The following is a 26,258-nucleotide window of genomic DNA, read 5'->3' on the forward strand; positions in this document are numbered from 1 at the left end:
ATGGGAAGACCTGACTCATTTGAAAAGACCCTGATGCTTGGAGGGATTGGGGGCAGGAGGAGAAGGGGACAATAGAGGATGAGATAGTTGGATGGCATCTCCAACTCGATGGCCATGGGTGTGGGTGGACTCTGGGAGTTGGTGATGGACAGGGAGGCCTGGAATGCTGAGGTTCATGGGGTCGCAAAGAGTCAGACAGGACTGAGCGACTGAACTGAACTGATAGATTTAAAAGGAGAAGGATGTGAATATGGATCATTACAGTTTTTCCTATTCTATAGAAAGAAAACTATTTTAAAAGAGGAATGATTATCTTATATCAATCAAAGTTGTATATCTCAAGTTTTAGTAACAAACTTTAGCCTCAATAATTGTTTGTTTTTTTTAGTTTAATAGACTTTATATTTTAGAAAATTTTAGATACATGAAAAAATGAAGAAGAGAGCTCAGCAAATTTCCATATGCCCTTGACCATTTTCTCCTGTTATTAACATCTTTTGTTACAATGATGAACAGATACTGACTCATTATCTTGTTGCAAGTCTAGAGCAAATTTGCCATTCCTTAGTTTTCACCTAGTGTCCCTTTCTGTTCTAGAATCTCACTCAGGACACACGTGATATTCGCCTGTCAGCACCTCATCTCCTTTTATGACAGTGGTTCGGACTTTGTCTTGATGCCTTGACGGTTCTGAGGAGGACAGGTTAGCAACTTGGTAGCTTTCCCCAGGTGGTGCAGTGGTGAAGAATCTGCCTGCAGTGTAGGAGATTCAGGAGACGCCTGATCAGTCCCTGGGTTGGGAAGATCCCCTGCAGAAGGAAATGGCAACCTGCTCCAGTGTTCTTTCCTGGAGAATCCCATGGACAGAGGAGCCTGGCGGGCTACAGAACACGGGGTTGCAAAGAGTCAGACACGACTGAGCATGAGGTTGTCCCTCTATTAGAGCTCCTCTGATACTTTCTCATGATTAGACTGGGGTTTTAATAATACCTTAAAAAAATTCGTTTCCTCTAGCTTCCCCTTCAAAAACATAATCCGAGCCCTCAAATATCACAGAATTCCCAAGTCTTAACCCTGGGCGATGTTTTGTGTTTTCTCATTCATTGACAAATACGCAAAATGACACTAAATACTCCCGCCTCAGACCTCTCCTCTAGTAACCTAACCCCTAGGTGCAAATAAACATCCCAGTTAATGCCAGTCCCATCAGTGGAGGAGCCGGAAGCCGCGCTCTGGCCCCTGGGTTAGAGGACACTCTGATCAGCAGCCTCCCTGCTCCTCCAGGGTTTCGGTTTTAACAAGGCCGGGAAACTCGCTGGTTGGAAGTGTTTTGTTGCCGTTTGTTTCCTCTTTCGGTTTCCATTAGCCTCCTAGCTTTCAGACTGACAAGAGTCTCAGGCTTGGACAGAATGTAAACACTCGGGGACAAGCACCTAATTATTTTTTTCTTCTTTAATATCGTCACTTGTAAAAGAAGGTATGATTTTAAAAGAGAAGTATTACTACACGATGAGGAACAAAACTTTTCATAGAGGTCCAAATCCCGTGACTGGCTGGTGTTTTGGGGTGCACTCCGGGGGAGGGGGAAGCACTGCTCCAGTACCTGGGAGGTCACCCTTTGTCAGATGAGAGTGAACCCCCTTTTTCCCGCTCCACCGGTGTCTTATGTCCTTAGGAAAACTTCTAGCTGATCTCGTAGCAGAGATCCAGGACTACTGTTTAGTTAGAAGACCAAAAAATGGAGTTTTGCAGCTTAAAATGAGCATTGATGCTCTTTCTAAGCATCTCTGTCACCCCCTGGTAGGCTGAGTTCTGCGGCATCCTTGAATCTCCGCTGCACACCAGTGCGGAGAAATTCTGGGAAGGAGAGAAAATTAAGAGAGTGGACTTCTGAAGGAGGATGTCTGTAATAGAATTCGTATCAGAAGGGAAACGGGACTGGGCCGGTCCTGATTTAAGAGGTGGTTTAGGGGTGTAGAGCCTACACTCTGGGCGATGGGCATGGGAAGAATTCCCCTGGGTGTTAGCATCAATGCCCGGCAGTTAAGCATGTGGACAGAAATTCTAAAATCAGTATAATGCCCTAGCACGTCAGAACGCTGAGGCAATAATCCAGATACCGGAAACACAGCAACCAGTGCAGGACTGGTTATAAATCGACAGCAGGCTGAGCTTGCAAAAGGGCCCGCTGTCCTACAGCGTAGCAACGGGAATTACGGGGCCCTGACTTCCTACATTTATTTCAAATATTGTTCCTGGTTCGTTATTTCCGTAGTATTTTGACATATACCTATTCATTTTGAATCAATATCATCTTACGGTCTTCTTTAATTTTTCTTTGAACTTATGCATTCTGGAAAGCTTCCCTGGTAGCTCAGCTGGTAAAGAATCTGCCTGCAATGCAGAAGCCCCCAGTTTGATTCTTGGGTCAGGGAGATCCCCTGGAGAAGGCTCCCCACTCGTATTCTTGGGCTTCCCTGGTGGCTCAGATGGTAAAGAGTCTGCCTGCAATATGGGAGACCTGGATTCGATCCCTGGGTTGGGAGGATCCCCTGGAGAAGAGAACAGCTGCCCCCTCCAGTATTCTTGCCTGGAGAATCCCATGAATAGAGGAGCCTGGAGGGCTACAGTCCATAGGGTCGCATAGTCGGACATGACTGAGTGATGTTCACTTTCACAAACAAATCAGAGAATTATTCACTGAGAGTTTGTATTTGAAAAGATCATACCCTAAGAAATGAAAATAGTTTAAACAACAAGATCAAGTGTGATCTCACTAACATGATTCGAAAGGACTCTTCTATAAACGTGTTTACATTTCTAGTGCACTTGTAAGTATGTCAAGAAAGTTATATTTCCTTTGGACATAAAGATGTCTTCCTTGCTTTCAAACTTATTTTATTAAACATTAGAAGTAACAATAATAAATATATTTTCAAATAGCATTGACGCTTATACTTGTTATATTACTTCTTTAGGTTATATTCCATAAACTATTTTTCCACGTTAACATTTCAACTCGGGAAAGGGAGATGAGAATGGCCATTAAGATAAAATCTTTCTGTTAGAAATATGAAAGATAGCATGAAAACATTTTGTTGGATTTAGAACAATTCAGATTGAACATGCGCCCCTTGGAGACCGAGGGCTTTGATACCTATCTATCCAAATGGCAGTGATGTTATTTTTATTTTGTCCTCATTATTTTATTTTTAGATTTTCCCATTCCTTCAAATGTGACATGTCATGTAATTGTTGACAGTTTATGTGATGTAGTCTCAGATCTAATTCATGGGGCTTTTTATCTAAGTGTTAATGATACGTTTGAAGAGATGCTATTGGATTCAGAGAACATAGATCATTCTTGGAAACATTAATTTGATTTTAATATAACTTCCCCCCATCAGGTTACAGTTGATTTCTTACCTTGGGAAAATCCAAGTGAGTTTAATTCACTCACATTTTGAAAGTTTTTGCATTTAGCTTCATGAAGCAGAGACTTTGCAAATAGCCGTAAAGCAGAGCCATACTCTAAAAATTAACTCTTTGAATGTAACCTCATTTATCTGACCTTTAATGTCAGAGATTATAATGCAGACTATGCAGTTTTAAAATAAATGTTTAAAAGCACTTCCTTGAAGGGACCATTCATCACATGTAAATTTCATTTTTTAACCTTCAGAACATGAAAATAACAGCATTTCTTCTCTGTTTTACAAAATAACATTCTTGTGCATCTGTTAAAAATACAATCTGGCTTTCAGGGACTTTTTGGTCTGGGGTCAAATTCTGTGTCCTCATAAGTATCTGTATTGTTATGTTCCTTTTGTCTTGTTGCTTGAAAAGAAAATGAAGATCTTTAACATCATTTGTTCTGAAAACAAGTACCCAAGTGTGTTTAACAAGAAACATCAAGGATGTAACTTCTGCCCTGCTGGTTTGAAAATCCAAAATCTTCTTTGCAAATAGAGTCATCCCTTGGTTACAACTGGATCAAAAAGTAACAAGCCTTGTGTAGGTCTTTAGCCTAAATTCTCACCCAGCCTCTCCCAGATTAACTCTGTTGTGCCTGGATTAACCTCTCAGAACCCTAGTATTGTGTCTCTTCATTACATTTATCCCCATGTCCCCTGTTGTTTTCGCTTTCATTAGGGGGAAGAGACAAGGGAGGGTTTAAACCACCATCAGCTTCTCCAGCTTGGAGTATCTGTTTGAGCTTCATATTTGCCACTTGCTTTCCACTTCAGTGTAAACATTCATTTGGAATCCAATAACCTTGTCAATAGACATCATTAACACGAGTGCTGAGCGGGCTGCATGAGCCGATACCAGTGAAGTCTCATTAGCTGTCCAAAACCTAGAGCCAGAGATGACAGTTTTGCAACTGAATTAATGGTCCGTTGACCCATTTGTTATAAACAAATTGCAGTGAGTATTAGCATTTGAGAACCACAGCCATTTTAAAATGACGAATTTAGAAAAGTACAGTACGTCCCCCGGAGCCTGTCAACAGACAGTGATTCATAATACGGTGAATTCTTTCATTTTCTACCAAATCTCTTAAACAGATTGGAATATTACACGCATTTAACATAAATTTGTTGGCAGGGCACTGGATTGAAAAAGACAAGGTAAACATAACGTGATGCTGGCTGTGGAGAGAAATTATTTCACTCTCATCTCTGGTTACCATTGCAGTTAAGACAGCTATTCCTGGCTTTATGCCAAAGGAAATTCGACATTGAATTAGAAAGGCTGTGAGCATAGATCTCTGAACTATGTCCTGGGTAAGGACGAGAGTGATGTTATTTTTCTTAGAAATGGCACGACAAAGAATCAATACTGGGAGCCTTCTATGATGTCATAATTTGATTTACTAGGTGACCTGCCCGCCAGTCAGTGACTGGCTAAGACTTTCTGAGCCTTGCTGAGCTCACGATACAAGCCTTGCTTTTCTATTTACATGTGAATTTAATCTGGACATAAGTTTAGAAGCCTCCGAAGATTAGTCTCCTTGTCAAGATCAAGTGAAAACACTTACAAAACTGAGATCTTGAGATCATGGATTATTCTTGGTTTTCTGTTCTATAGCTTTTTCTGTTCCCTTCTTCTGATAACAGTGCAGAGAGCCTAGGGCTTTTACTTCATCTCTGAAAATGATTCTTGAATGCAAATTTATAGTTAGGTACTAGAGGTAAGGACTCATGGGGCTTTCTGGGAAAGGAAGTCATTATTATTATTTGTATTAACAGGCTATCCAAAAGGAAAGCAAGACTCCGACATTCTTTCCCCAGTATACAAAATGAGTCTTTTTGTGAATTTTGACTTCACTGCTTTCATCAGAAAGAACATTCGGGGTTTGAGGCTGGGGCTAGAACCAGCTCCATAATTTGTGGGGTCCAGAGATCCCATGGACAGAGGAGCCTGATGGGCTACAGTCCATGAGGTCACAAAGAGTCATACACGACTGAGTGACTCACCAACAATAGTAAATTATTGACGATTTCAAGGCTGGCAACAGCAGAGCATTAAACCCAGCACAAGGCTATTCTAGGGTTCATGGCTCCTGTCCGGGTTGGAGCCAAATCTCAAAGTTACTCAGTGGCATTTGCTTAGCAGTCTGAGGAATGCCCAACTCGATCTCAAATCCCAGCCACTCCAGTTTAGGAGGCTTCCGAGGGAAATAGAAACACAAGAGACAATGGGTGGAAAAGAAAGTTCCATATCCCATCCTGTTATTTGCTGGGATTTGCACAAAATCTGCAGAGCACTTTGGTACATGGGGCTGGAGAATGTGGCCCGATTTAAAGCCACAGTCGCCCCTTCAGGACACTAAGCCCAAACCCAGTTATAGAATCTTCCCATTTCACTCCCTGCCGACCCAGGCTGACTTACCCTGAGAAACGAGGAGTTGAAGGAATCCAAACACAAACAGCAGAGCTTGAGGACACACAGAGAAAGCACGCGGGCCTTGGGGGTGGGAGGCAGCCTCAGCCAGTGGACCCATTTGGCCGGAAAGAACCAAAGTGACCCCACATTGATGAGCACGGTGTGTCTGGCCGTGCAGTGCGCTGGCCCGTGGCGCAGCTGGTCATGGAGTTTGAGCGGATGCTTTAATATTCTGCACAGGGTAGGGGGAAGAGAGGATACAAGAGTCACTCCCACTCCCGCCTCCCCTGAGTGCAGTCAGGGAAAACATGGAGAAAAAATAATTCATTTCTTTTAAGCATTTTTCCAATGAAGGCTATTTAACTCCCACCACTCTAGGAAAATAACAGATGCTCGCTGAAGAAACTACTAAAAAATAAGTAGCGTCTATTAAGCATTTTTCCAATGAAAGGGTATTAAACCCTCACAACTCTAGGAAAATAACCCACGTTCTCTGAAGAAAATATGAAAAACAAAAGCCAAGGATAATAAAAAAGAAAAAAAAAGCACATCAAATCTCCTGTTGCTTCAGAAGGCAAATATAAATGGTACTCACATTTTGGAGCATATCTATTCTTACCATTGTTTCACGCCTTTATGAGCATACATGTAAGTTCATAAAAACTGGCACTAGGTTATATATAGCCTACTCATTTAGCTTAGCAATATATCACGCGTGTCTTTATATAAAAGGCTTTTATGTTAAGGAGTTCAATTGTGTATCTCAACTTTAAAAAAGTGTTTAAAGTACATCAGGGCTTTGACTATAAAACTGCCTATTTTAGAAACTATAAAAGATAGAATAAAATTCTGGTTGCAGCCTGAATTGAAGTTGGGGGTTTAGTTGGCATGAAAATGTAGCATGAAAGTGGAAATTTAGCCAAGCCACGTTAATGTCAATAACATATGTATATGTGTGTGTGTGTGTGTGTGTGTGTGTGTGTGTGTGTGTGTGTGTATTTATATATGACATACTCAGGCAAAACAGGCTGTGGTAGTTGGTGATTATTGCACTGTGGTCAGTCGTTCAGTCGTGTCTGACTCTTTGCAACATATTGGACTGTAGCCCGCCAGGCTCCTCTGTCCGTGGGAATTCCCAGGCAAGAATACTGGAGTGGGTTGCCATTTCCTCCTCCAGGGGATCTTCCCAACCCAAGGCTTGAACCTGTGTCTCCTGCATTGCAGGCAGATTCTTTACCCATTGAGCCAAAGGGGAAACCCCTAACAAGTTAGGAGATATATTTAAAAGTTAATCAAATGAGTAACTCCCAAATACTGACTGTTATTCCATTACATAAATCTAAATGAAAGATAATGAACTGGTGGGAGTATATATTCTACAAACACATATATTTAATGCCAATTTAATGTATGATCATTTAAATTCTAGAAAAGCTCAGTTCGGTAGCCATTCAGTGGAACTGACACTCCTTCTCATTATTTCATCCTCATCATGACCCTGAAAAAGGAAATCTTTCTCTTTCCTCTTCAGAAAAAATTATTTTTTTTCAATTCCTCTTTCAGTTCTTAGAATCTTTTGAAATATCGATGCACGGGGAAGATGGATGCACCTTCCAAGGGAAGAAGCTTCCTTTTTAGATGCAAGGGGGTTCCAACGAGTATCTGTGACTCATCCACGGAGTGTCACTGAGACACAATTTTCAGCACAGACAACCTTTTGAACAAGATCCATTAATCCCCTTTTCTCCCCTCTGAGCCTGAGCTTCTAGTCTGGGAGAAGTGAAGGGTTCATGATTTTCTGCTCTCATTGTTATGATCTTTGCATCTCCAAAGGCGCTGACGAATGACCTGTGAACCTGGAACAGAAGAGAAGTGCCAAGGCTGCTCCCCACTAAGCCCTGCAGGTAAGCAGCCCTGCCGCCCTGTCAGAGGCCACCTCTGACGCAGGTCAGTTACCGTGATCGCATTTACTGTTGGAAACGTGCGCGAGTCAGTGGAGGCTGATTTCAACACACAGGTCTATGGAGGCAACGAGCGGGGACTAAAATAGGATTAAGAAATATTTAAAGCAACATGCAATACATTTTGTAACAGGTGTCTCTTAATGTAAGACTATTTTGTGTATCATATTGCCTTGATAGAAACAGAATATGTTGTAATCAGGAGGGCCTACTTCACTCAGCAGGACACTTGAAGGTGCGGAAGGAAGGGTCCATGCTGCTGACCTTTTTTGTGATGAGGGGATGCTCTGGAGCGGAATTGGGGAAAGTGAAAGTGAAAGTCACTCTGTCGTGTCTGACTCCTTGCGACCCCGTGGACAGTAGCCTGCCAGGCTCCCCTGTCCATGAAATTCTCGAAGCCAGAATACTGGAGTGGGTAGCCATTTTCATCTCCAGGGGATCTTCCCAATCCAGGGATCGAACCCAGGTCTCCCGCATTGCAGGTGGATTCTTTACCATCTGAGCCACCAGGAACTGGGGAGGCTTCTGCACAGAATAGGCTTCCCACGTGGCATGGGCTTCCCAGGTGATGCTAGTGGCGAAGAACCCGCCTGCCGATGCAGGAGACGTGAGAGACAAGAGTTCAGTCCCTGGGTGGGGAAGATCCTCTGGAAGAAGAAACGGCAACCCACTCCAGTGTTTGCCTGGGAAATCCCATGGACAGAGGAGCCTGGCAGGCTACAGTCCATGGGCTCGAAAGAGTCGGACGTGACTGAGCGGCTAAGCATGCATGCGTGTGTGTGGGACAATACTGCAGAGTTCGTGATGTGAAGAGGAAACTCCCTGAAACACCGTTCCTGGGAGTGCCTTGGCCATGGCCTAGCCTGTCATTTCTTTCTTTGGAATGGCATTCAAATGGAATTTTAAAGTGTTGTTGTTGAGCGCATGTTGCTTTCCTTTCCTTCAGCTCACAGTGCTGCATAGAAAAATATCTGGAAGGCGTCGATGGAGGGGAGACAACTTAGCCGACGTCTAATCTCAGGTGACTATCCCCTCATCCTTCTTCGGAGCCTGGAACACTCTCCACTTCTCATTGGAAATGTTAATACGTCTGCCTGGCATGTCAAACGTGGTAGAAAGAACAGTTTGACCCCATCAGTGTCATTTCGCACAATAAAACAAGCTAAATGAGAATGTGTAATCTATTAACTTTGTGAAAAAACAAATCTCTGAGTTATAGATTATAATTATTTGCATGTGATTCCTATCTGAAGATTTTTAAGATCTATTTACTTTGTCATTCTTTATCCAGAAACTAATTAAAAATAAAATTAAGGTTTTCTTTATGGTTTAGCTATACAGAGAACGTTATGGTATAATGTCTTAAAAATTACATAGTATTATGTTTTGTATGTGGAGATGTCTATAGACAGCGCATAATGTTTTGGGGTTGGAGTTAAGAGGAATTACAGTCCAGTTTCAAAATGCAGCGTGCTAGTCAGAGAGGCCCGGGAATGGTGAGTTTAGGACGTCAAGGGTTGCGGGTTGGTTTACACCAATGACTTGGAGACGCCTGCCCTCACACCACGCATAGCACGGTGGCCGCACAGAGCGGATCCAACGCTGCAAGCGTCCAAGATGCACAGTCAGGATCCCAAACCTGAAACGAGCGATGAGCACCCTTCGGCGCCAGTACTAGCTAAAGTTAAAAGTCAGTTCATTTGGACGAATCATTGTAAAAAGTGAGCACTGAACTTTCCTTTAGTGAGTGAAGTCGCTCAGTCGTGTCCGACTCTCTGTGACCCCATGGACTGTAGCCTACCACGCTCCTCTGTCCATGGAATTTTCCAGGCAAGCATACTGAAGTGGGCTGCCATTTCTTCTTCCATTTCCTTCTCCAGAGGATCTTCCCGACCCAGGGATCGAACCTGGGTCTCCCACATTGTAGGCAGACACCTTACCGCCTGAGCCACTAGGGAAACTTTCCTTTAGGCACCCTTGAATATACCCATACCTCTATGTATCTATCCATCTATCTATCTATTCTCTACCTACATATCAACACATGTATATATGTATACATAGGTATGTAGACATAGATACCTATACATCATTTTTATATGTCTATACATAGTATTTCTATGTATACAAGCATATACACATATATTTGTTTATGCCAGCTTTTAGAAAGAAATTTTGATTTTTGCTGTTAAAGATGAAGTGAGCACTGTATACATTGTTTCATCACAAACATGTGTCACTTTTGGATGTCTGCAACTAAGGCCAACCTCTCTACAATGATTTTCCCTACAGGAAAAGAGAAAAGGTATGAGCAGATAATATAGATATAGACATGGACATAGATAAATCTATCTATATCTGTGTCCCCAGGTAGCTCAGTGATAAAGAGTCCACCTGCCAAAAAGAAACACAAGAGATGTGGGTTTGATCCCTGAGCCGGGAAGATCCTCTGGAGTAGGAAATGGAAATTGGAAACCCATGCCAGTATTCCTGACTGGGAAATTTCACGGAGGAGCCTGGCAGGCTATAGTCCATGGGGCTGCAAAGAGTCAGACATGACTGACCGTGCATGTGCATGCACACGCGCACACACACACACACACACACATACTTTCTCCCATTCCATCCGGAAACCTAAAGAGGGAAGGCAAAGAATCCCATGGGTTATACGGATCTGGGAGAGAAATGTTCTTCCCAAGAAATTTCAGAAATGAAGTCAGAGCTGGTTAATAGGTATAGCACATGCTATTTGCTCTCTGAGCCAGCAGGGAAGCCCCATGCACACACTACTTAAAGAAAGTCCTGCCCCCACACAGAGGAGTGGTCCAGGTCAAAAAGTGCATGTTTGCTTCTGGGGAAGAGGCAGTGTATTTGAGTTGACGTGCGTGTGGCCTCAGGAAAAGATAGCATCAGGGTAGAACCAGATGGAATAGTACCTGGTATGTGGATAGAAATGAACAGAGAGCAGCGGGATGGAACCCCACTCTGCCAACTGCATGCCCCGAGGCAAGTCCCCCAGTCTCTCTACCCCTCAGTTTCTCGTCTGTGAAACGCGAGTACTAAGTGGTATGTGTTATGGGCTCAAAAAGCGCTGGTACCCAGTACACCCCCAGTAAAAGTTAGTTGTTATTTAGAGGGAGGTGAGAGTATGCATGATATTTTGGATATTTGGAGTTGACACTCCTCCTTTCCCGGCTTCTAAATTAAATGGGGGGAAGTATGCCTGAGAACTTTAGGGCTTCCCCAGTGACTCAACAGGTAAAGAATCTGCCTGCAAGGCAGAGGGGGCAGGAGATGCATGTTCGATCCCTGATTGGGGAAGATCCCCTGGAGAAGGAAATGGCAAGCCATTTTGGTATTCTTGGCTGGGAAATCCCACGGACAGAGGAGCCTGGCTGGTCCCAGTCCACAGGATTGCAAAGGGTCAGGCACGACTGAGAGAGAGATGCCTGATAAATTTTTATTCATATTAAAAAAAAAAATTCTCCAAAATACTTAACGTCCTCCTGACATCTCGAAATCTAAAATTATTTGTTTCTTATCTAGGTCACTTGCTATTTGGGGCATTTTGGAATATGCAGCCATACATGGAGAAATACTGCAGACATCCTTTATTTAATCCAGCCCTGGCCTCAGGTCTGGTCCCTGTGATACTGCCCTTCTAGCACTTTAGCAAGGCTGGCTATGGGAGGGTTCCAGCTGACGGACTGTGGGATCATACATCTGCCAGCTCTCATTTCTCTCCCTGACTCTTCAATGATGCAGATTTGGGCAGATAACAACTCCCAGGCCTCAGGTATCAGCACGATGGGGGGAAAAGAGTATCTGCCTCATCTACTAGCAGGAGAAAGATGTTTAACAGAGCGCCTAAAAACGTGTTCAGTGAGTATTAGTGATTAGTAGGCATAGGATTAGAAAACACCCGTTCTCCTTTCTCTAAATTCAGCATTAAGCTATTAAACTGAAATAACTGAACCTCAGAGAATTCATTAACAGCCTAAAATTACATTTGTAGCTTGCAGTTGGCATCCTTAGGGAGAGGTGCTTTAGACTACTTTATATGTGTTATATTTTTTTATGACATCGTATTCGGTGTGTTTTTTTTTTCATTATCCCCACACTGCCCCTGAACAAGGCAGACAATTCCTTTATAGCAGGGTTGTCTTCATTATCACACTGTGTCTTTAACTGTCTTTGATGGAAAACTCTCCAGGGTTAAGGATTGTGCCTCTGCCTTCTATGACTTCCCAGAGTCTATCTGGTGCCGTGTAGGCTGCAGACGATTGCTTAATTTTATTTACTGACCACATTAGATAATTAAGCTATATATTTGAATGGCCCACACCAAATGGTTTACTAGCCCAGATAGGCAGAGGTAATGTTGAATTCAAGAGAAACATATATTTTCAGTGTTTATTTAACTGGAGTCATGGAGATAGACAATGACCCACACCAGGAAATCTTTGATTACTTAGACAACTCTGAGGAAATATACAGCATTTTATAGATTGATTATTCCTATCTTCTATATTTCTGTTGCCTTTACATGCAGATCATTAGACAGAAATAGCTCTTGTTTCAGGCCTCTGTAAATCTTTCAATGGGAACCGAAAGCACTCTGGTTTAAAATGCTACACTACTGTATTTAATGGGATTACCTTCTAGAGTATGAAGTGAGAAATAAATTATTGGGGGAAATTTAATCAATGATGGTATAAAAATTAATTGCAAAAGACTGGGCTCATTTAACTTCTGTTCTATAAAAACAGTCAGTGAAGAAAAATATGGCTAGTGCTAGCGTAGGGTAAATCTGTCAATAATTGTCAAACTACATAATACTGAGTTTCAAGGGACTAAAGGAACCTTGCTTAGGTTTACTTTTATGGAAAACACAAGTGTGAAATCATTTTGCATAAATGATAATCTCAATATATGTTTTCGTAAGACACCTTTTGTAGTTTTCCCCAGTGTTTTATTATGAAGATGTTCAAATACAGCAAAGTTGAAGGCATTTTTAGGTGGACATCAACATATCACCACTTGGGTTCTAAAGTTCCTTTATCAGTCTAGCCATTTTTCCATTCCTCTATCCATCAATTAATCATCCTAGTTTTTGGATGCATTTCAAAGTAAATTGCAGATAGAGTTGTATTTATTTGACATATTTAAAGTAAATTGTGAATTCTGTAATTTCTCCTAAGTACTTAAGCATGCATACCATGAATTAGAACTTAATAGTCATTTATATTCTTATGATGTAAGAATGACATAAAATGAAATGCACAAACTCCAAGTGTGCATTCTCTGAATGTTGACATGTGTTTACATCTGTGTAACCCAAGTACCAATCCCACACCATCAAGATACGGAGCATGACCTTCACCCCAGCACGTTCCCACTGGCCTCTTCCCGCTCAGTCCTGCCTGCTTTCCTGAGGGGAGCACTCCTTACTTTCTTCATCACAGATAAGTTTTTCCCTCCTCTAGAATTCCATGTCAACACAGGATATTTTCCTTCATGTAGCACATCTTTCACTCAGCATAATGCCTCTGAAACCCATCCTTGTTGTTGTCTGTATCCACCGTTCACCCCTCCTCAGTTCAGTCAGTCACTTAGTTGTATCTGGCTCTTTGTGACCCCACGGCTGCAGCACGCCAGACCTCCCTGTCCATCACCAACTCCCAGAGCTTACTCAAACTCATGTCCACTGAGTTGGTGATGTCATCCTCTGTCGTCCCCTTCTGCTCCCGCCTTCAATCTTTCCCAACCTTAGGGTCTTTTCCAGTGAGTCAATTCTTTGCATCAGGTGGCCAGAGTATTGAAGTTTCAGCTTCAGCATCAGTCCTTCCAATGAATATTCAGGACTGATCTCCTTTAGGATGGACTGGTTGGATCTCCTTGCAGTCCAAGGGACTCTCAGGAGTCTTCTCCAACACCACAGTTCAGAAGCATGAATTCTTGGACGCTCAGCCTTCTTTCACTCCTCAGTAGTATTCCCTTGTGTGGATATATGACAGAGTGTTTATGAGCTCTCCTATTAAAGGATATCTGGGGTTTTTCCAGTGTGAGACTGTTACGAATGTTTATACCAGTTTTTGGTGAACTTACATTTTTATTTCTTTTGGTAAATCCCTAGGGATGGGTTTTGTGGATCACATTGTAGGTGATTATTGAGTTGGTTTTCTTTCATCCCCTAGCTTTTTTCAAAAGTTTATGTCGTAGGCACTACTGTTGTTGCCATTATACAAATGAAATGACATGGAAATGTTACAGATGCACAGGTCATGTGATAAAGCTGAATTTTGAAGCTGGTATCTTAGCTCCAGAATTCATGTTTCTAGCACATGATGGGCAAAGTAGTAGGAAAGAGATCTGGAGGTATACCCAGGAAGCAGATCATCAAAAGCCTTGTGAGCCAATTTAAGAGATTTAGGCATTATTTAAGCTTATCAGACTTGTGAGGTGGCTCTGATGGTAAAGAGTCCACTTGCAATGCAGGACACCTGAGTTTGTTCCCTGGGTCAAGAAGATCCCCTGGAGAAGGAATGACAGCCTACTCCAGGATTCTTGCCTGGAGAATTCCTTGGACGGAGGAGCCTGGCAGACTATAGTCCATGGGCTCACAAAAAGTCAGACTCGACTGAGCAACTAACACTAGGCCTATTTTACGTGGGGAATTTTCTAAGTTGTTCCTTTCACTGTTTGCTGTTGAAGGTTTTCAAACAAAGAGGTGACATGCTCACATCTGTGCCCTGGGAAAATGACCACCCCACCACATATGTGGTTAAGGGCAGAAAACATGAAGCTTAGTGGACATTTAATTATGATAACTTCATCCACAGAATTTTCCAGGCAAGAATACTGGGGCACGTTGCCATTTCCTACTCTGGGGGATCTTCTCAACCCAGGGATTGAACCTGCATCTCTTACATCTTCTGCATTGACAGATTCTTTACCATTGTGCCAGGTTAAAGGGGAAGCCCCACCTTCTTGCGATTATTCAGCAAACATTTATTGAGCATCTGCTGCCTGTAAAAAAGTATTTCAGGCCTGGGAATCTGCAGTAAGCGAAAGATCTCCATGGAGCTTACATCTTAGTGGGTAGTAACTATTAGTCACTCAGTTGTGTCTGAAACTCTTTCCGACCCCGTGAACTGTAGCCTGCCAGGCTTCTCTGTCCATGGTATTCTCCAGGCAAGAATACTGGAATGAGTTGTCATTTCCTTCTCCACTTAGTAGGTAGAGAAGACCATAAAAGGAATAAAAATACATAGCCTGCCAGGTGGTAACACATGTTTGGAGAAGAACAAATCAGGTTAAGAAGGAAAGGGGACTTTGCAGAAGAGAGTGGGGACACCTGTGGTTTTATTGAGTGACTCAGGAAAGCCTCTAACTTGGAGAGAATGAGCAAAGGACCTGAGTTGCTGAGGAGGAGAGCAACACAGATGCCTGAAGATACATAGCATTCTTTTCAGACGAAAGAGCATGTGCAGACGTCCTGGGTCAGGGGTTGCTTGGCCCATGTGGGCACAGATGGAGGAAGAGAGAGTAGAAGACCAAGTCAGTTGCTCTCATAATGCAGTAGTACCTTGCCCGTTTCAAAGCCTTAAACTAATTCAGAGCAAATATTTGGTCACAGAATATCATACTACATTTTTTTCCCCCAATAATACATTCAAACTTCTTTATCTGCTCCACATTCTGCCTTTCCTAATGAAATTAACATTGAGCACCAGAGAAGACTCTTGAGAGTCCCTTGGATGGTGAGGAGATCAAACCAGTCAATCCTAAAGGAAATCAACCCTAAATATTCATTGGAAGGGCTGATGCTGAAGCTGAAGCTCCAATACTTTGGCATCTGACTCATTGGAAAAGACCCTGATGCTGGGAAAGACTGAGGGCAAGAGGAGAAGGGTGCGACAGAGGCTGAGATGGTTGGATGGCATCACTGACTCAGTGTTTGAGCGAACACTGGGAGATAGTGAAGGACAGGGAGGCCTGGCATGCTGCAGTTCACGGGGTCCCAAAGAGTCAGACACGACTGAGCGACTGGACTGAACTGAACTGATGCTCCGACGACTCCAACTGATACCGAACGGCTACAACAACTACCTCTGTGCTCTGAGTTGCTTTTAACATCCAGTAAACTACAAAGTGCCCCGTAGCCCGTCTCCATAGCTAAGGATGGATACATCGACCGGTGTAACTCTTGCATGCATTTTTAGTGTTTGGTCGTACATTGCGTGTCCTGTAACACCAGGCGGCAAGGAGAACTGTCTGGGGGAAATCCAAGTCCATGTTCCGACGCTGAATACCACTGCTGTCTGGTTTGATGAGATGACACCGATATTCAGCAGTTTTAAAAGGGACAGACTTAAGAGAGGAAACGGTGCTGTTGTTCTCCTTGTGGACTGAAAATGTTGGCCACACATGGTCTGTAGGTGCTGTTTCTTCCTGGTAGCTGATCTGCTACGGGCCGGCTGGACCTGCGCTCGCTTCTCTTTCACTGGGACTCGGCTGCTCTCATGGCCTGCATTTCCCCCCACCTGGCTCTCTTCCTCCATCACTTTCGCGTCTGCCTTTCCACTGGGAGCAATGGCTTGAAACACCACCGTCTGGTTTTGTTTTTTGGTGAGAGGACCCCCACCACAGGCATGCAGAGGTAAAGCGTGGACGCTCCTGTGCCAGCCGGCTGCCTGGCACGTTCCAGACAGGAGAACGCCGGAGCGGGGGACGCGGGGGTCAGCCTCCTGCGGGGGCAGGGGGGCAGGGGCTCAGCCCACTGCCTGTGCGGGTGTTCCTCCTGCTGGCTTCCAGAAGGCTGTGGATCGGCCCCAGAGAAGTTAGCTAAACGCGCCGCCAGCCTCCAGGGGCCTCTCGTCTTGACGCAAAAGCCCGGGGCGTGATTTAGCCAGCAGAGCAATTCAGCATCCTTCCGTGAAGATGACTGAAAATGCTGACGTCGCCACCCCAGAGACGGCTCTATCAGAGATAAGGAGAGAGGCCCTCAGAGAGATAAGCGGGAGCAGCCAGGGGCTCCCTTGTCCCCTTTCGTCCTCATAAAATCCTCTATGGGAGGAGAAAAAGGATCCCGTATTTCGAAAAGTCCCTTTTGTTTGCAGTCATTAACACAGCGCAGAGGCCAGGGAAAATGTGTGCTTTCATACTCCTTAATCCTCTGGCCGATTTCCCCCTATTTTCAAGCTCCTTTTTCAGCAGAATTCCCCCGCTCCGCTTCAGGAGAAGCAAGAGGGAGACTCGTCTGTGGTTATTTTTCCTCTGGTGGACGTCTTCACTCACATTTATGTGTTAAGGACACAAGGGTGCAGACGGGTGAGGTGGCAGAGGAGCTGATTTAATAATCTAAGTTTTTGCCTTTCTAGACATTTTAAAGCTGACATTTAACCCATGGTAATTTGCATTCTAAAAATTGTATTTATCGTTACTAGCACATAACTGATTAAACTTGATGTTGTGAGTGCAGAAAGGATATTATTTAACTAAATTTTAAATACCACACCAATGATTTGTATATAATCTAGATTAAGAAAACAGATGGCAATGTTTAGAAAGAATGATTTTTTAAAATTTTTATTGGAGTATATAAGTGGTTTATGATGTGTTAGCATCTGCTGTACGGTAGAATGAATCAGCTATAGGTAAGCATATATCCCCTCTTTTTTTATTTCCTTGCCATTTAGGTCACCACAAAGTGCTGAGGAGAGTTCTCTGTGCTGTGTAGTAGATTCTCAGCAGTCATCTATTTTACACATCAGTTCAGTTCAGCTCAGTCGCTCAGCTGTGTCTGACTCTTTGTGACCCCATGGACTGCAGCAAGCCAGGTCTCCCTGTCCATCACCAACTCCCAGAGTCCACCCAAACCCATGTCCATTGAGTCGGTGATGCCATCCAGCCATCTCATCCTCTGTTGTCCCCTTCTCCTCCTGCCTTCAGTCTTTCCCAGCATCAGGGTCTTTTCAAATGAGTCAGCTCTTCGCATCAGGTGGCCAAAGTATTGGAGTTTCAGCTTCAACATCAGTCCTTCCAAGGAACATTTAGGACTGATCTCCTTTAGATGGACTAGTTGGATCTCCCAAGGGACTCTCAAGAGTCTTCTCCAACACCACAGTTCAAAAGCATCAATTCTTCGGCTCTCAGCTTTCTTTATAGTCCAACTCTCACATCCACACATGACCACTGGGAAAACCATAGCCTTGACCAGACGGACCTTTGTTGTTGTGTATATATCAGTCCCAGTCTCCCAATTCAAACCACCCCCTTCCTCATACATTTGTTTTCTACATCTGTGTCTTTATTTCTGCTTCATGAATACCTTCATCTGTGCCACTTTTCTAGATTTTTTTATATTCGTTAATATACGATATTGTTTTTTCTAGAAAGAAGAATCACTTATTATTATGATAAATAATTTTTATAATAAATATAATAATAGTCATTATTATACCTCTCCCGGTTTTATTTTTAGATTTTACATTTTGTTTCCCAGTCTACATTTTGACCAGAATGTATTAAAATAGTAATTAAAATGTCAAGGGGGTAGTTCTCACATTTTGCATCATGTCTGTTATCAATATAGGCAATATCCTGCCTTTGACTTTATTTCTTAAATGAGCATCTCTTTTTTTTTAGTCTCTTAGAAGTTGTTTCATTCTCTAGAAATGCTAGTCTGCTTTCCAGGCCGATGTGATTCTGCCCTCTTCCTTCAAGTGCTTATTTTATCCACATTAGCCTTCACCTCTGAGCTCTTCTGCGTAACCTCCCACACCCAGCCATTAATCATTCAGCAACAAATATCCTGGGAACGCTGATTGAAAAATGAGTTAGATCCTGGCGTTTTCTGCTTCCTGCTCTAATTGAGCTTCAATAAAAGACCAGTTTTTGATAATTCTTCTTTTTTAAAAAAATTAAGCCCTACAAGAAAAATAAATACATTTAAAAGGGTACCATTGGGGTCTTCCCTGGTGGAGAAGTGGTTGACTCCACACTCTGAATGCAGGGGACGTGGGTTCTATCCCTGGGTGGGGAACATCCCCCGGGGAAGGAAATGGCAATCCACTCCAGTATTCTTGTCTGGAGAAACCAATGAACAGAAGAGCCTGGAGGGCTGCAGCCCATGGGGTTGCAAAGAATCAGACATAACTGAGCAACTAAACAACAGCAACAGGGAATTAGACTCCATATGCTGCAACTAAAAAAAAGTTCCCCCATGCCGCAACTAAAGCCCAGTGCAGCCGGAATAAACACTTTTTATATTGAAAACAGTATAACTTCCTTTTTTAAAAAAGAGGGATGCTATGTGCCTGCCTTTTGTGAACTCCAGTGTTTTAGAATTTGCAGAAGTCTCCCCTGAATCCCACAGGAAGATGCTGTCCCAAAGAGGAAGCTTGAAGACCTGGGTTCACTTGGGACCTCGTCCAGGAGATAAAGGAACTCAAAGGAGAAAATGAGGGAAATTCATTGTTGTTTTTCTGGCATGTTTTTATTGACGACAGTGTGTTAACACTTGTGTAAACCTCTGAAGAAGGGGAGTGAAATCTAAAGAGAGAATCATGAAAGAACCTTCAAAAAATCTGCTCTGCTGTTGTTTTAGAATGTGAAGCCACGAGTATTTTCTTCTTTACGCACAATGTGTGGATTCTTTGCTGTTTTCTTGCTGTTGAAATGATGTGGAAGGATTTAAAGAGCTCTCACACTTGAAAGCATTTCCAAACATTTTTCTTCATTATGTTTTGACCAAAGCTGTTCTAGCCCTTTGCTTATTCTTTAATTCTCACATATTAATGTGCTAAGTTCTCACAACAAATCCAGGTGATGTTAATTTAGCTCTAAGATCAGTGAAGTTGCACACAGAATATTAAATTGGAGGAAACATGACTAACAGTGGCTCATGAAGACACAGGCATCCCAGTGATCCCTGCAGCACCCTGCCGTTGCCAGGACATGGAAGCAACCTAAGTGTCCATCACAGATGGGTGGATAAAGAAGGTGTGGTACACGCATACAAGGGAATATCGCTCAGCCATAAAAAGGAGTGAAATAATGCCGTCTGTGGCAACATGGATGGGCCTAGAGATTGTCATGTTCTGTGCCTGCTAGGTTGCTTCAGTACTACCTGACTCTTCGCAACCTTATGGATTGTAGGCTGCCAGGCTCCTCTGTCCCTGGGATTCTCCAGGCAAGAATACTGGAGTGGGTTGCCGTGCCCTCCTCCCTTATGTTGAGTGAAGTAAATCAGACTGAGAAAGACAGATATAATATGATACTGCTTACATGTGGAACCTAAAAAAAGACAAAAGATACCAATGAACTTATCTACATAACAGAAATAGAGTTATAGATGTAAAAAAATAAATTTTGTTACCGGGGGGGTAACAGGGGAGGGATAAATTGGGAGATTGGGATTGACACATACACATGACTATATATAAAATATATTATTAATAAAGACCTACAGGGAAATCTACTAAATACACTATAATGCCCTATATGGGAAAATAATCTTAAAAAGAGTGGATGTATAACGCTTGTCTAAGGAGGCTTTACAAATAGCTGTGAAAAGAAGAGGAGTGAAAGTCAAAGAAGAAAAGGAAAGATATTCCCATTTGATTGCAGAGTTCCAAAGAATAGCAAGGAGAGACAAGAAAGTCTTCCTCAGCAACCAATGCAAAGAAATAGAGGAAAACAATAAAATGGGAAAGACTAGAGATCTCTTCAAGAAAATTAGAGATACCAAGGGAACATTTCACGCAAAAATGGGCTCAGTAAAGGACAGAAATGGTAGGGACCTAACAGAAGCAGAAGATATTAAGAAGAGGTTGCAACAATACACAGAAGAACTATACAAAAAAGATCTTCATGACCCAGATAATCACGATGGTGTGATCACTCACCTAGACCCAGACATCCTGGAATGCAAAGTCAAGTGGGCCTTAGGAAGCATCACTACGAACAAAAGCTAGCTGGTGGAAGTGATGAAATTTCAGTTGAGCTGTTTCAAATCCTAAAAGATGATGCTGTGAAAGTGCTGCACTCAATGTGCCAGCAAATTTGGAAAACTCAGCAGTGGCCACAGGACTGGAAAAGGTCAGTTTTCATTCCAATCCCAAAGAAAGGCAATGCCAAAGAATGCTCAAACTATCACACAATTGAACTCATCTCACAGGCTAGCAAAGAAATGCTCAAAATTCTCCAAGCCAGGCTTCAACAGTACATAAACCATGAACTTCTAGATGTTCAAGCTGGATTTAGAAAAGGCAGAGGAAGCAGAGATCAAATTGCCAGCATCCACTGGATCATCAAAAAAGTAAGAGTTCCAGTTCTGGTTTATTGACTATGCCAAAACCTTTGACTGTGTGGGTCATAACCAACTGTGGAAAATTCTCGGAAACAGATGGGAATACCAGACCACCTGACTTGCCTCTTGAAAAATCTGTATGCAGGTCAGGAAGAGACAGAACTGGACTTGGAACAGAGTGGTTCCAAATAGGAAAAGGAGTACATCAAGGCTATATATTGTCACCCTGCTTATTTAACTTCTATGCAGAGTACATCATGAGAAACACTGGGCTGGATGAAGCACAAGCTGGAATCAAGATTGCCGGGAGAAATATCAATAACCTTAGATATGCAGATAACACCACCCTTATGGCAGAAAGCGAAGAACTAAAGAGCCTCTTGATGAAAGTGAAAGAGGAGAGTGAAAAAGCTGGCTTAAAGCTCAACATTCAAAACATAAGAAACAACCCCCCCCCAAAAAAAAAAAAATAACCCTTAACATTCAGAAAACCAAGATCATGGCATCTGGTCCCATCACTTCATGGGAAATAGATGGGGGAAAACAGTAGAAACAGTGTCAGACTTTATTTTTGGGGACTCCAAAATCACTGCAGGTGTTGACTGCAGCCATGACATTAAAGACGCTTACTCCTTGGAAGGAAAGTTATGACCAACCTAGATAGCATATTAAAAAGCAGAGACATTACTTTGACAACAAATGTCCGTCTAGTCAAGGCTATGGTTTTTCCAGTAGTCATGTATGGATGTGAGAGTTGGACTATAAAGAAAGCTGAGCACTGAAGGATTGATGGTGTTGGAGAAGGCTCTTGAGAGTCCCTTGGACTGCAAGGAGATCCAACCAGTCCCTCTTAAAGGAGATCAGTCCTGGGTGTTCCTTGGAAGGACTGATGCTGAAGCTGAAACTCCAATACTTTGGCCACCTGATGTGAAGAGCTGACTCATTGGAAAAGACCCTGATGCTGGGAAAGACTGAAGGCAGGAGGAGAAGGGAATGACAGAGGATGAGATGCTTGGATGGCATCACCGACTCCATGGACATGAGTTTGAGTGAATTCTGGGGGTTGGTGATGGACAGGGAGGCCTGACGTGCTGCAGTCCATGGGGTCACAAAAAGTTGGACACGACTGAGCGACTGACCTAACCTGAATGTATCCGTGAAGCTGATTTACTTTGCTGCACGCCTGAATATAACACAATATTGTTTGTAAACTATACTCTAATACACATTTTTTAAAGAAATCAAGAAAATAGCTACAAGAAATGCTAAAAATTGAAAACAAAATTAAAAAAGTAGTGGTTCCTGAGACATAGACCTAATTATGCCATTTCCCTCCTTCCTCCAAAGTCACCGTTCCTCGTTGCTTTCAACAGAGCCCAGATTGTTAGTCAAACATTCCAAATCCCTCATACGGCCCCCACCTCCAACCTAGTCTCAGCCTCATTCAGACCTTCTCTGTCGACTTCATTCATGTCGCATCCCGGTCCTGCGAGTCGTTGCACTGTCCAAGCAGATGTTGAACTTACAGCCACATCCAAATCTTTTTTTTTTATTTTAAATTGTACATATATATATTTTTTTGATCATGCCACATGGCATGCAGGTCTTCCCTGGTAGCTCAGTTGGTAAAGAATCCTCCTGCAATGTGGGAGACCTGGGTTTGCTCCCTGGGTTGGGAAGATCCTCTGGAGAAGAGAAAGGCTACCCACTCCAGTATTCTGGCCTGGAGAATTTCATGGACAGTATCGTCCATGGGGTTGCAAAGAGTCGGACATGACTGAGCCACTTTCACTTCACTTCATGGCATGCAAGATCTTAGTTCCTTAACCTGGGATTGAATCCATGCCCCCTGCAGTGGAAGCACAGAGTCTTAACCACTGAATGGACATTTTCGCTTCACATCAACTTTCCTTCTCTCTCTTCTCTTACTGAAAGAAAATTTTATTCATCACCCCCAAGATCGAGTTATCTGAGAAATATCCTGACCCAATGGGTCAAAATTAATATCACTGTGTCTCAGCCTTTCATAGCAGTGTATGAATATGATGAATATGCTTTGAATGTGATGAAAACTCCTGCTCTCTGAATATGATGGTCATTGGCATCCCACGTGGTGCAGTGGTAAAAACTCGTCTGTCCATGCAGGAGACGCAGGAGATGCAGGTTCGATTCATGGGTCGGGAAGATGCCCTGGAGGAGGAAATGGCAGCCCACTCCAGTGTTCTTGCCTGGAGAATCCCCATGGACAGAGGAGCCTGGCGGGTTCCATCCACGGGGTTGCAAAGCGTTGGACGTGACTGAGCGTGCATGCAGGCACATGCAAGAGACAGCTAACACACAACCAGACCCAGGAGTCCGTTGGTTGTTCCTGATGCTCCTTAATGAAGGGTGTCAGCGCCGCCTGCCTCCCCTGCGTGTGAAGTGAAGGAGCTGTCACGGACCAGGAGGGGCACCCTGACTCTCGTCTCAGTAAAGCCCTCTGCTTGGAGTCGTGTCCTAGAGACCTCAGAATCTCTGGAGTTGGCTTGACATCCCAGCAGCTGGTGCCTGGGCATAAATCTTGTCCGTTCACTAGCCAGTTTTAAAAATCTCCTTTCTCATTTTGTGTTAAGTCATGTTTTGCAGTTCCAATTGTGGATTCTGAAAGCTTTCTATTCCTGTGGTCAACGAATGTCATATGCTTTTATTTAGTTATTTTTTGAAGAAAATCATTTTTAATTGGAGGATAATTGCATTAGGATATTGTGTTGGTTTCTGCCATACATGAACGTAAATCAGCCAGAGGTGTACAGACGTCCTCTCCCTCTGGAACCTCCCTCCCACCCCATCCCACCGCATCCCACGCCATCCCACCCCATCCCACTCCATCCCACGCCATCCCACCCATCCCACGCCATCCCACGCCATCCCACTCCATCCCACGCCATCCCACCCCATCCCACGCCATCCCACCCCATCCCACGCCATCCCACCCCATCCCACCCCATCCCACGCCATCCCACCCCATCCCACCCCATCCCACCCCATCCCACGCCATCCGACCCCATCCCACCCCATCCCACGCCATCCCACTCCATCCCACTCTATCCCACCGCATCCCACCCCATCCCATGCCATCCCACACCGTCTGACCCCATCCCACGCCATCCGACCCCATCCCACCCCATCCCACGCCATCCCACCCCATCCCACCCCTCTACTTTGCTACAGAGTTTGCTGAGTCCTATAGCAAATGCCTGTCGGCTGTCTGTGTTACATGTGGGATGTAGATGCTTCCATGTCATTCTCTCCACCTGTCCCACCGTCTCCTTCCTCCCCCGCCCACGTGTCTCCAAGTCTGCTCTCTGTGTCTGCGTCTCCATTGCTGCCCTGCAAAGGGGTTCATCAGTAGCATCTTTCTGGATTCCGTGTATATGTGTTAGTATACGATACTCACTTTTCTCTTTCTGACATCCCAGTCTGTGTAACAGGCTTTGGGTTCATCCACCCCTTTAGAACTAGCTCAGACGCCTGCCTGTTTATGGCTGAGTTACAGCCCACTGCCTGTGTACCACAGCTTCTTTATCCTATCATCATTCGAGGGACTTCCAGTTTGGTTCCGGGTCTTAGTTATTGTACATAGCGCTGCAGTGAACCCTGGGGTACATGTGTCTTTCTCAATTTTGGTTTCCTCAAGATAATTTTTTAAATTAATTAAAAAAATTTTTTAAATCTGGACCATTTTTAGTTTTTATTGACTTTGCTACAATGGCACTTCTGTTTTATGCTTTTGATTTTTTGGCCATGAGGCAGGTAGGATCTTAGCTCCCCGATCAGGGGGCAAACCCCCATTCCCTGCATTGGAAGGTGAAGTCTTAGCCACTGGACTATCAGGGAAGTCCCTCAGATGCCTTTCAGTTCAGTTCAGCCCAGTTCATTTGCTCAGTTGTGTCCGACTCTTTGCGACCCCGTGGACTGCAGCACGCCAGGCCTCCCCGTCCATCACCAACTCCCGGAGTTTACTCAAACTCATGCCCATCGAGTCGGTGATGCCTTTACGACCTTTTTACACCATGCCTTTTCAAGAATAAAAGATCGTGGTTTTGTTTCCTATCCAGGCTTTTTCTGGAACATTAATGTAAATTGGTCTCCCCAGATAGAATGTAGAAATAGAGTAGATCAGGGAAGGACAGTGTGTTATTTCTAACAAGGTGGAAAATTCATCTGAAATGACAGAAACCCCAGGTAATGGCGAATCTCTGAGGGTCCGTGTGTCAGAACAAACTAGCTGATTGGTGAGTGCGGTTGAACTGTAGCTTAATATCAGTACTTACACTCCCTTTTGAATTGAAAATGAGGCAATTAAAAGTTACTAAATCCCTTGTTTTGAATTGCTTCTGGTCCCTTTGGGTTTGCCATAGCCCCAGTTTTGTGGCTTTTATTTTGAGAAGCCCTGTCTGCAAATTTGAAAGTTCCTAGACTCTATTTTGAAATGGGCTTCATTCCAGAAAAACGTTTTACTTTATTATTTTCCCCTCCCTCTGGGAATGTCTTGACAAACATGGCAAAAACCAAAGACTTCCTGAAGACTAATCTTTCTCCTGGGTCACATGACTATCTTCAGTTTACATCTGGAGAGGACTGTCTCATAACTGCAGTTTTGGCTGGCAGTGAACTGGAGAAAATCTCGTTGCCTCAGCATTGACAATGAGTGGAATTTCAGCGCTGTGCGGTTATTTGCTTCACACAATAGACGCGGGCGCAGACTGAACTCGCAAGTGTCACACAGGCTGTGTGGGAAAAATCTTTATGACTGCAACTGAATCAACAATCACTTCTGAATGCAGAAACGCTGACAAGACTGCAGCAAGCAGTTTGGCCAACTTCAATTCCCACTCAAAGATTAAACCAGATGGAAAAAGATCCCTATGAAGAAATGGTTGAAGTGAAGTGATAGCTGCTCAGTCGTGTCCAACTCTTTGCGACCCCATGAACTGTGGGCCGCCAGGCTCCTCCGTCCACGGGATTCTCCAGGCAAGATTACTGGAGTGGCCTGCCATGCCCTCCTCCAGGGGATCTTTCTGACCCAGGGAATGAACCCAGTTCTGCATTGG

At 43.6% G+C, this 26,258-nt stretch overlaps 1 long non-coding RNA gene across 1 annotated transcript; it reads left to right on the forward strand.

Moving 5' to 3' along the window:
* The first annotated feature begins 340 nt into the window (after window positions 1-340).
* Window positions 341-8,907, forward strand: LOC136144518 (uncharacterized). Its single transcript, XR_010658560.1, has 3 exons — window positions 341-703; window positions 7,453-7,793; window positions 8,797-8,907. It is a non-coding gene; the product is annotated as an uncharacterized lncRNA (long non-coding RNA).
* The last annotated feature ends 17,351 nt before the right edge of the window (window positions 8,908-26,258 follow it).

This window comes from Muntiacus reevesi, chromosome 11 (genome assembly GCF_963930625.1).
Source record: "Muntiacus reevesi chromosome 11, mMunRee1.1, whole genome shotgun sequence".
Classification (NCBI taxonomy): Eukaryota; Metazoa; Chordata; class Mammalia; order Artiodactyla; family Cervidae; genus Muntiacus; species Muntiacus reevesi.